At 38.1% G+C, this 9,297-nt stretch overlaps 1 pseudogene; it reads right to left on the bottom strand.

The window, feature by feature from the left end:
• Window positions 1-2,968: 2,968 nt before the first annotated feature.
• LOC112608436 lies at window positions 2,969-3,783 on the bottom strand (annotated as a pseudogene).
• Window positions 3,784-9,297: the final 5,514 nt, after the last annotated feature.

Consider the following 9,297-nt stretch of genomic DNA (forward strand, 5'->3'; position numbering starts at 1 on the left):
ACAAGAGTTTTCTGGGTAGCAGGATGGAGGAAGAAAAAAGGACAACGCCTTTATCCCCACTTTTAAAGTGAATTAACAGAAGTAGGAGACATGAACGCAAGCCTTCTGCTACTGTCTTAATAAGAAGCATTCATGCGACCACAGCTACATGCCAGTGAGGCTGGGATATCTAGCATTAGTGAGAATATGCCTAACTAAAAATCAGGTTTTGTTGCTAATGAATTTGATGAGGCAATTTGCAGTTTCTGTTACAGGCAAACCATGGAACAATGGGCAGTCATTGAAAGAAATGAGTTAGATATATTAACTTAGACTTGAAAGAACTAGAATAACTTTACTAAGTTTTGAGAATCTGTAACCAATTTATTTCTCTTACATTTTCCTTTGTTTATTCACAAAAATTACACATAATTAATATGTTTGTTTAAAAAAGTTCAAAAGACCACTTAAAAAGAAAAGTTAAAACACAAGGAGATAAAAATACTGCGTTGGTTTAATTGACAGTTTTTTTCTTTTCTTAGTGGCACATAAAATATTTGCATAATTACAGTTGGCAACATCTTAGCATGATGAAATATGATATCATAATTTAAATTAATATGAGAGTATGATACAACATTACGACAACAGATACCATATGACTCTGATAATACCTTCATTTACTTTCCTAAAATTTTACAAAATTTTTACTCTTGGTTATCACCTCAAAAGAATAGGTAAAATCTTCTTTTTTTTTCTTTGGAGATGGAATCTCACCCTGTCCCCCAGGCTGGAGTGCAGTGCTGCAATCTCGGCCCACTGCAACTTCTGTCTCCTAGGTTCAAGGTTCAAGTGATTCTCCTGTCTCAGCCTCCCTGGTAGCTGGGATTACAGGCGCCCACCACCACACCCGGCTAATTTTTGTATTTTTTTAAATACAGATGGGATTTGGCTATGTTGGCCAGGCTGGTCTTAAACTCCTGACCTCAGGTGATCTGCCCACCTTGGCCTCCCGAAGTGCTGGGATTACAGGTGTGAGTCACCGTGCCCGGCCAGTAGGCAAAATCTTAATGCATGACTTTGTACTACCACAGCACATCTTCCTGACTCTTGGTATCTGACTCCCTGGAGACCATTTTTTGGGCTCTACTCCTCACCCTCCTGGAATCTACCAATTCTTTGTTAGCTCCCCTGATCAGTGTGCTGGCTGTCTTGCTCCAAAATCTGTTAATCAATTGTGGGTCATTCAAGGGCTTTTCAAAATGGAGGAAAAATAGTTTATTTTGTGGAGATGCCATTTTCTCTTTTCTTTTCCAAATTATTGGAATCTAGGTGAAGAAATACTTCATCTAAAATACAGGGTCATGGATGCTATGAATCGGTTTGCTGAAACTGGAAAGGTAAAACCACATTTCTCAGACTACTTTTCATTTTCAGTTTTGGATGTATATTTGGTTTTAACATTTAGATGCACTCTTGGGACATTTTTAGCCAGGCTTTTAACTACAAATGCACTTTCTTTAATAGATACAGAGTTATTCAACAACTCTGATTAAATGAATGAACACCTTGAAAAACACAGACTACCAAAGTTCACCCAAAAAGAAACAGATGGTCAGGGGTGGTGGCTCATACCTGTAATTCCAAAACTTTGGGAGGCTGAGGCGGGTGGATCATGAGGTCAGGAGTTCAAGACCAGCCTGGCCAACATGGTGAAATGATGTCTCTACTAAAAATATAAAAATTTGCCAGTCACAGTGGCTGACATCTGTAGTCCTAGCTGCAAGGGAGGCTGAGGCAGGAGAATCACTTGGACCTGCGGGGCAGAGGTTGCAATGAGCCAAGATGGCACCACTGCAATCCAGCCTGAGTGACAAAGTGGGATTCTGTCTCAAAAAATAAAAATAAAAAAAAAGAAATAGATGACCTGAATAACTTTTTCTGATATTGATAATTTGTATTGTTCCTCTTTTTTTCTCCACAGATTAGTCAGGCTAGAGGTTTATTGGTTTTATTAATCTTTTCATTGATTTCTTTCTTCTATTTAATTCGGGTTTAGTTTGTTCTTTTTTTGCTAGCTTTTAAAGATAAAAGCTGAAGCTATTGATTTGACATCTTTATCCACTTCTTTAAAAAAAATTAATAGCTAGTTTAGTGACACAAAGAAAATAAATTGTGCTTCTTCAGCAGATAAGTCCTGATTGACAAAAATCATGTAATATACATATGATTAAAAATTCAAACAAATGCTTACAGAAAAGAAAATTAGTATCCCTTCCTTTCTGCTTCCCATTGTCCCTCTCATAAGGAATAACCTCTCCTATTTACTTTTTAAAAAATTCTTAAGTTGATACATAATAATTGTATGTATTTATGGGGTACATGGGATATTCTGATACATGTATACATGCATAATGATCAAATCAGAGTATTTAACATACCCGTCACCTCAAACATTTACCATTTCTTTGTGCCTGGTAACATTTCAAATCTTTTCTTCTAGCTATTTTGAAATACACAATATGTTAACTATAGTTACCCTACTATGGTATTGAACAGCAAACTTATTCCTTCTATATAACCGTATGTTTGTACACATTAATGTGGCCACACCACATTTTCTTTATGCATTTATCCATCGATGGATTCAGATTGATTCCATATCTTGGCGATTGTGACTAGTGCTATTGTTTTCCATAATAGCTCTACTGATTTACATTCCCATGAACAGTGTGTCAGAGTTCCATTTTCTACACAACTTCACCAGCATTTGTTATTTATTTATTTATTTTTTGGATAGTAGTCATTTTAACTGGAGTAAGGTGATATCTCATTGTGGTTTTGATTTGCATTTCCTTGATGATTAGTGATGTTGAACATTTTTTGATGCACCTGTTGCTTATTTGTATGTCTTCTTTTGAGAAATTTCTATTCATGTCCTGTGCCCAGTTTTTAATGAGTTTTTTTTTTTTAAGTTTTTTTGGGCTGTAAGTTTAATGCAAAATAATCCTCTCCAATTTTACTGAGGTGGCTGACTACCTCCACAACCAAATCCGCCTCTAAACTGGAATTCGGTTGCTGACCCATTCCCAGTCTCAGCCTTCTTGTTGGCATCAGGGGGCACAGCAATCCGCCTGTAGGTATCTCTGTCGGCTTCCCCTCTTGTGAGTCTTGCAGGTCGCTCACCCTTCAGACCTTTAGACTGAGGCCTGCCAGTCTCTGGATGGCTGCGGCGTAGGGTGGCAGGCACAATCTCCGGGGCAGATGAAGATAATCACGGAGATACTGGATGCCCTCATCGGTAAGGTACCAGTAGAAATGTCTCCAGGCAAACTGTTCCTTCACGTAGCCTTGGGACTTGGGAGACTGCATGGCCTTCAAGACATGAAGGTTGGGCACATACTTGTCTGCCAGTTCCAGGTGCTTAGGCATATGGACATCTTTCTTGGCCACCATGACTCCCTCCTTAAAAAGGAGTTCATACTCAGCACTTTGGGAGGCTGAGACGGGTGGATCACGAGGTCAGGAGATCGAGACCATCCTGGCTAACACGGTGAAACCCCGTCTCTACTAAAAAGTACAAAAAACTAGCCGTGCGAGGTGGTGGGCGCCTGTAGTCCCAGCTACTCAGGAGGCTGAGGCAGGAGAATGGCATAAACCCGGGAGGCGGAGCTTGCAGTGAGCTGAGATCCGGCCACTGCACTCCAGCCTGGGCGACAGAGCAAGACTCCGTCTCAAAAAAAAAAAAAAAAAAAAAAAGAAGAGTTCATAAATGAGAATCCAGTTCTTCTTAGGCATCAACATCTCGTCAGCTGTAGGGTCCGGATCCGGGTCTGGGGCTGGAAAACTCCTTCCCTTCCCTTCCCTTCCCTTCCCTTCCCTTCCCTTCCCTCTTCCCTTCCCTCTTCCCTTCCCTCTTCCCTTCCCTTTTCCCTTCCCTTTTTCCTCCTTTCCTTTCCTTCCCTTCCGGGTCTGGGGCTGAAAAGCTACCCCTCCTCTCCTCCCCTCTCCTCCCCTCTCCTTCCCTCCCCTCCCCTCCCCTCTCCTCTCCCTCCCCTCTCCTCTCCCTCTCTCTCTCTCCCTCCCTCCCTCTCTCTCTCCCCCGTCCCCCACTCTCTCTTTCTCTTTCTCCTTCCTTCCTTCCTTCCTTCCTTCCTTCCTTCCTTCCTTCCTTCCTTCCTTCCTTCCTTCCTTCCTTCCTTCCTTCCTTCCTCTTTTTTTTGGGCTGTTGTTTGAATTTCTTGTATATTGTGGATACTAGGCCCTTACTAAATGGATAATTTGCAAATATTTTCTCCCATTCTGCAGGTTGTTACTTCACTCTGTTGATTGTTTCCTTTGCTGAGCAAATAAAGCCTTTTAGTTTAAGATAGTCCCATTTGTCTATTTTTGTTTTTGTTGCCTGTGCTTTTGGGGTCTTAGCCACAAAATCTTGGCCTAAACAATGTCCTGAAGCATTTCCCCTGTGTTTTCTTCTGGTACTTTTATAGTTTCAGGTCTTACATTTAAGTCTTTATTCTGTTTTGATTTGATTTTTGTATATGGTGAGAGATAGGAATCTAATCTTATTCTTCTGCATGTGGATGGCAAGTTTTCACAGCACCATATTTTATTTTATTTTATTTTAGTGCATCATACTATACTTGATTTATTGACATTACTTAAGTGATTCATTGGACAAAGGTCAAACCTTTTGTTTTTTTTATTAAGCACCTTGCACAGTACAAACTGTCATGAATAGTATCTGTACAACTTAACAGTTTCAATAGCTGTTCAGATACAAACTGATTTCAAACAGATAATTGGCAAACATAATTAAAGTCACAGTTAGACTATAGCAAGTGCTATAAAACATTAATATGTCAGTAATTTACAGTGTTCAATTATGGTTGGCAAAATTAAGTTGGAATATGGCTGGGAATTACTATCATAATCCCAGAAAGTCAGAAGTTTTTGGACACCAAAGCATCCTGCTATAAATTAAGTAGGCACAATTCAAATGTTGTATGCACATTCAAAGGCCATGATCTCTCGAGGAATTTGTATATTAAACATGTAAAACAACAAAAAATATATTCATTCAGAAAGAATTGCCTTCTCCCCTCCCCCATTACTTCCCCTGGGCTCTCCTAACCTATTTGATATTAAAGCTGTAAGATAAGGCATGAATAAAGTTAAATCACTTTCACATCCACATTAGAAATGAAGGCTTAGTTTTTACACTTTGAGACTCAACTTTTCAAAAGCAGAAATTAATTTAGTAAAATGTGAGAGGAAAAGATGTACTTTTAAAATAAGGAGAATAAAAAATGAAAAAGCAAAGCCAACCCAACAACCAAATCACATACATACACATTGATCTCACACTGTTTTCAATGCAAAGGACGAAGTAGAGCCCAAGGACCTTCCAAATAGCAGTAGACCAGCTCCATTTACTGAACAGAGTGTCCTGTCCCTAATGTATGTTCTTGTGCCTTTGTCAAAAATCAGTTGGCTGTAAATGTGGACTTATTTCTAGGTTCTCTGTTCTGGTCCGTGTGTCTGTTTTTATATAAATACTATGACGTTTGCTTCCTATGGCTTTGTAGTATATTTTGAATATACTACAGGTGGTGTGACGGGCCTCCAACTTTATTCTTTCTGCTCAATATTGCTTTGGCTATTTGGGGTCTTTTGTGGTTCCATACCAATTTTAGGATTGTTTTCTCTGTTTCTGTGAAGGCTGTCATTGGCATTTTGGTAGCAGTTACATTGAATCTATATATTGCTTTGGGTAGTATGGCTATTTTAAAAATATAATTCTTCCATTCCTTGCAGATGGGATGTTTTTTCCATGTGTTTCTGTCATCTTCAATTTCTTTCAATAATATTTTGCAGTTTTCCTTAGATATCTTTCACTCCTCGGGTTACACTCATTCCTAGGTATTTTATTTTTTTGTAGCTATTATACATGGGATTGCTTTCTTGATTTCTTTTTCAGCTACCTTGTTGTTGGTGTATAGAAATGCTTCTGACTTTTGCATGTTGACTGATTTTGTATCTTGCAACTTTACTGTGTTGATCAGTTCTGTGAGTTTTTGGTGAAGTCTCTACATTTTTCTAGTTATAAGATCATATAATCTTCAAAGAGGGAGCAATTAGACTTCCTCTTTGCTAATTTGGAAAACCTTTATTTCTTTCTCTTGCCTGATTGCGTTAGACAGAACTTCTAGTACTGTGTTGAATAGGAGTGGTGAAAGAGAGCATATTTGTTTTGTTCCAGTTCTTGGAAGAAAGGCATTCAGCCTCTCCCCATTCAGTATAATGTCAGCTATGGGTTTGTCATATATGGCCTTTGTTATGTGGAAATATGTTCCTTCTATGCCCAATTTGTTTTCAGTATTTGTTATGAAGGGATACTGAATTTTATCAAAGGCTTTTTCTGCATCTATGGAGATGATCATACTTTTTTTGTTTTTTATTCTGTTGATGTGATGTATCACATTTATTGATTAGCATATGTTTTATGCAGCAGGAGCTCCTGGGCTCACGATAGAATGATGGAATTTTAGATCACATGGAATTTTAAACATAATTACATGTTATAATCCTTTCAGCCTAGTAGGAGATAATTATGAGAAAGATTAGATCAGTTATGAACAAAACAAAGAAACCATAATTTTCTCTGCAATTTGGCTATGATTTAAACAATATACAATTTTCTGTGTAGAAAATGAAACATATTTGCTCCTATGGTAACATAAAAAAAACCCACCTCTCAGATCTTATAAAACTCATACTCATTTATGAAACTACTGAAGATTGGTAGTTGCAAGAAAAGTCCAGAAGGTCTGATTTTCAGAGAGGGGGGCCCTTTATGAGTGACCTTTTAGCAGTGGCAGTTTGCGGAGGCAAAGGTGGAGAAGAAAGCCTGCCAAAGACTGAGATAGATGAGCTATTGGCACTTTTGGTGGCCAGGCAGGGACATTGGAGTCTAGAAGACTCCCAAATGCAGCAATAATATACTTAACTCAGAAATTGCTTTCTGGTGTCCCATTCCCATTTTACAGAGAACAGGGTGGGGCTAAAAAGCAGAAACAACTTTCCACATATTCTTGTGGTGCCTGGGAACAGAGTTCTGCTCCTACTGATTCAAAATGTAAAACTCAGGTCCAAGACACACTAGGCTCCAGGATTAAACATTGACAAGATCAAAGAAATTAGGCTTTGGAGGCCGGGCATGGTGGCTCATGCCTGTAATCCCAGCACTTAGGGAGGTGAGGTGGGTGGATAACAAGGTCAGGAGTTCAAGACCAGCCTCACCAATATGGTGAAACTCCATCTCTACCAAAAAATACAAAAATTACCCAGGCATGGTAGCGGGCATCTGTAATCCCAGCTACTCAGGAGGCTGAGGCAGGAAAATCGCTTGAACCTGGGAGGCGGAGGTTACAGTGAGCTGAGATCCCACCATTGCACTCTAGCCTGGGCACTAAGAATGAAACTCTGTCTAAAAACAAACAAACAAACAAACAAACAAACAAACAAAAAACTAGGCTTTGGTAGAATGGGCTGTGGCATCAGGAGGAAAGCCTAACCAGTGATGAATTCAATCTTAAAAATTGCTGCTTAGTTCAAGATTAACCTGATGCTCAGTGAAATATGAATAATCACTTTCCTACTGTAGCAGCCACACATAGAAGAGATTGTGCATGCCTGGAAATAAAAACAAAGCAAAAGAGTTGCATAACTCAGTCTTCACTGTTATCCATATACTACGTTCAGTATACCATAAAACATGACCACAGATGTAAATACTGTGTTCAGTATGCCATAAAACATGACCACAGACGTAAAAAAAACAGGACCCATAAAAAAATCAACAAAACAAAAGAAACAAATTCACAGATAACCCAGACATTGGAACTGGCAGAAAAGGATTTTTAAAACTAGTATTATAAATATATATGGGAAATTATAAGTAAAAGATGAAATGAATGGATGAATATATGAAGAATCTTATAAAATAAATAAAAATTGAAAAAATAAACTCATCGAATGAATTCTGAAAAACAAAAACATACCTGGTGGCCTTAACAGCAGAACAAGCAATGCAGAAGGAAGAGTCAATTATCTTGAAGAAAGATTAATAGAAATTATTCAAAATAAGATATAGAGAAAAAAATACTGAAATATTTATAAATCTATACAGTGTCTACAACTTTTTAAAATGATAATTAGACTGGTACAGAAATAATCTTTTAAGAAATAATGACCAAATTTTCCCCAAATTGAAAAATATTAATTTATAAGTTCAGAAATCCTAGTGAATTTCAAACGGAATAAACACAAAGAAACTATGCCATGGCATGTCATAGTCAAACTGCTGACCAAGCAAAGCATAGAAAAACTTTTCAGCATAGAAAAGCTGCTGAAAACCCATGATAACAAGACAATTTTAAAAACAACCATGAAAAAAGACATAGCACATCCAGGGGAACAATGGAAAGAATGGCAGTTGACTTCTTATTAGAAATAGAAGCCAGAGATGAGGGAATAAAACACATCTTTAAAGTGCTAAGAACAAACAGTCAAGAAGAAACAATCCATCAACTTAGAATTCTACATCCAGCAAAAATACCCTTTACAAATAAAAGTGAAATAAAGGCATTTTGAAAATAAAAATGAAAGTGCAGGGCATTTGTTGCCTGTAGACCTATTAAGAAATGCTAAAAGAAGTCTCTCAGGATGAAGAGAAGTAACACAAGTTATAAATTCAGATATAAGGCCGGGCGCGGTGGCTCAAGCCTGTAATCCCAGCACTTTGGGAGGCCGAGACGGGCGGATCACGAGGTCAGGAGATCGAGACCATACTGGCTAATATGGTGAAACCCCGTCTCTACTAAAAATACAAAAAACTAGCCGGGCGAGGTGGCGGGCGCCTGTAGTCCCAGCTACTCGGGAGGCTGAGGCAGGAGAATGGCGTAAACCCAGGAGGCGGAGCTTGCAGTGAGCTGAGATCCGGCCACTGCATTCCAGCCTGGGTGACAAAGCGAGACTCCGTCTCAAAAAAAAAAAAAAAAAAAAAAAAAAAAAAAAAAATAAATAAATAAATTCAGATATAAAAGAAGGATGGAAAAGAATTGAAAATAGTAAATAAGTGGAATATTTTATAATTAATCAGTTCACAAAGAAGAAATAAAAATTATAAATGTCAATGCACTTAATAATATTTCAAAATTAATGATAAGAAGATTAATAGAAACAAAGTAAAAATTAAATCACAAACATGGTTGGAGATTTTTAACACACTTTCTTTCAGCAACTGATAGACTGAAC

Source organism: Theropithecus gelada, chromosome 1 (genome assembly GCF_003255815.1).
Source record: "Theropithecus gelada isolate Dixy chromosome 1, Tgel_1.0, whole genome shotgun sequence".
Classification (NCBI taxonomy): domain Eukaryota; kingdom Metazoa; phylum Chordata; class Mammalia; order Primates; family Cercopithecidae; genus Theropithecus; species Theropithecus gelada.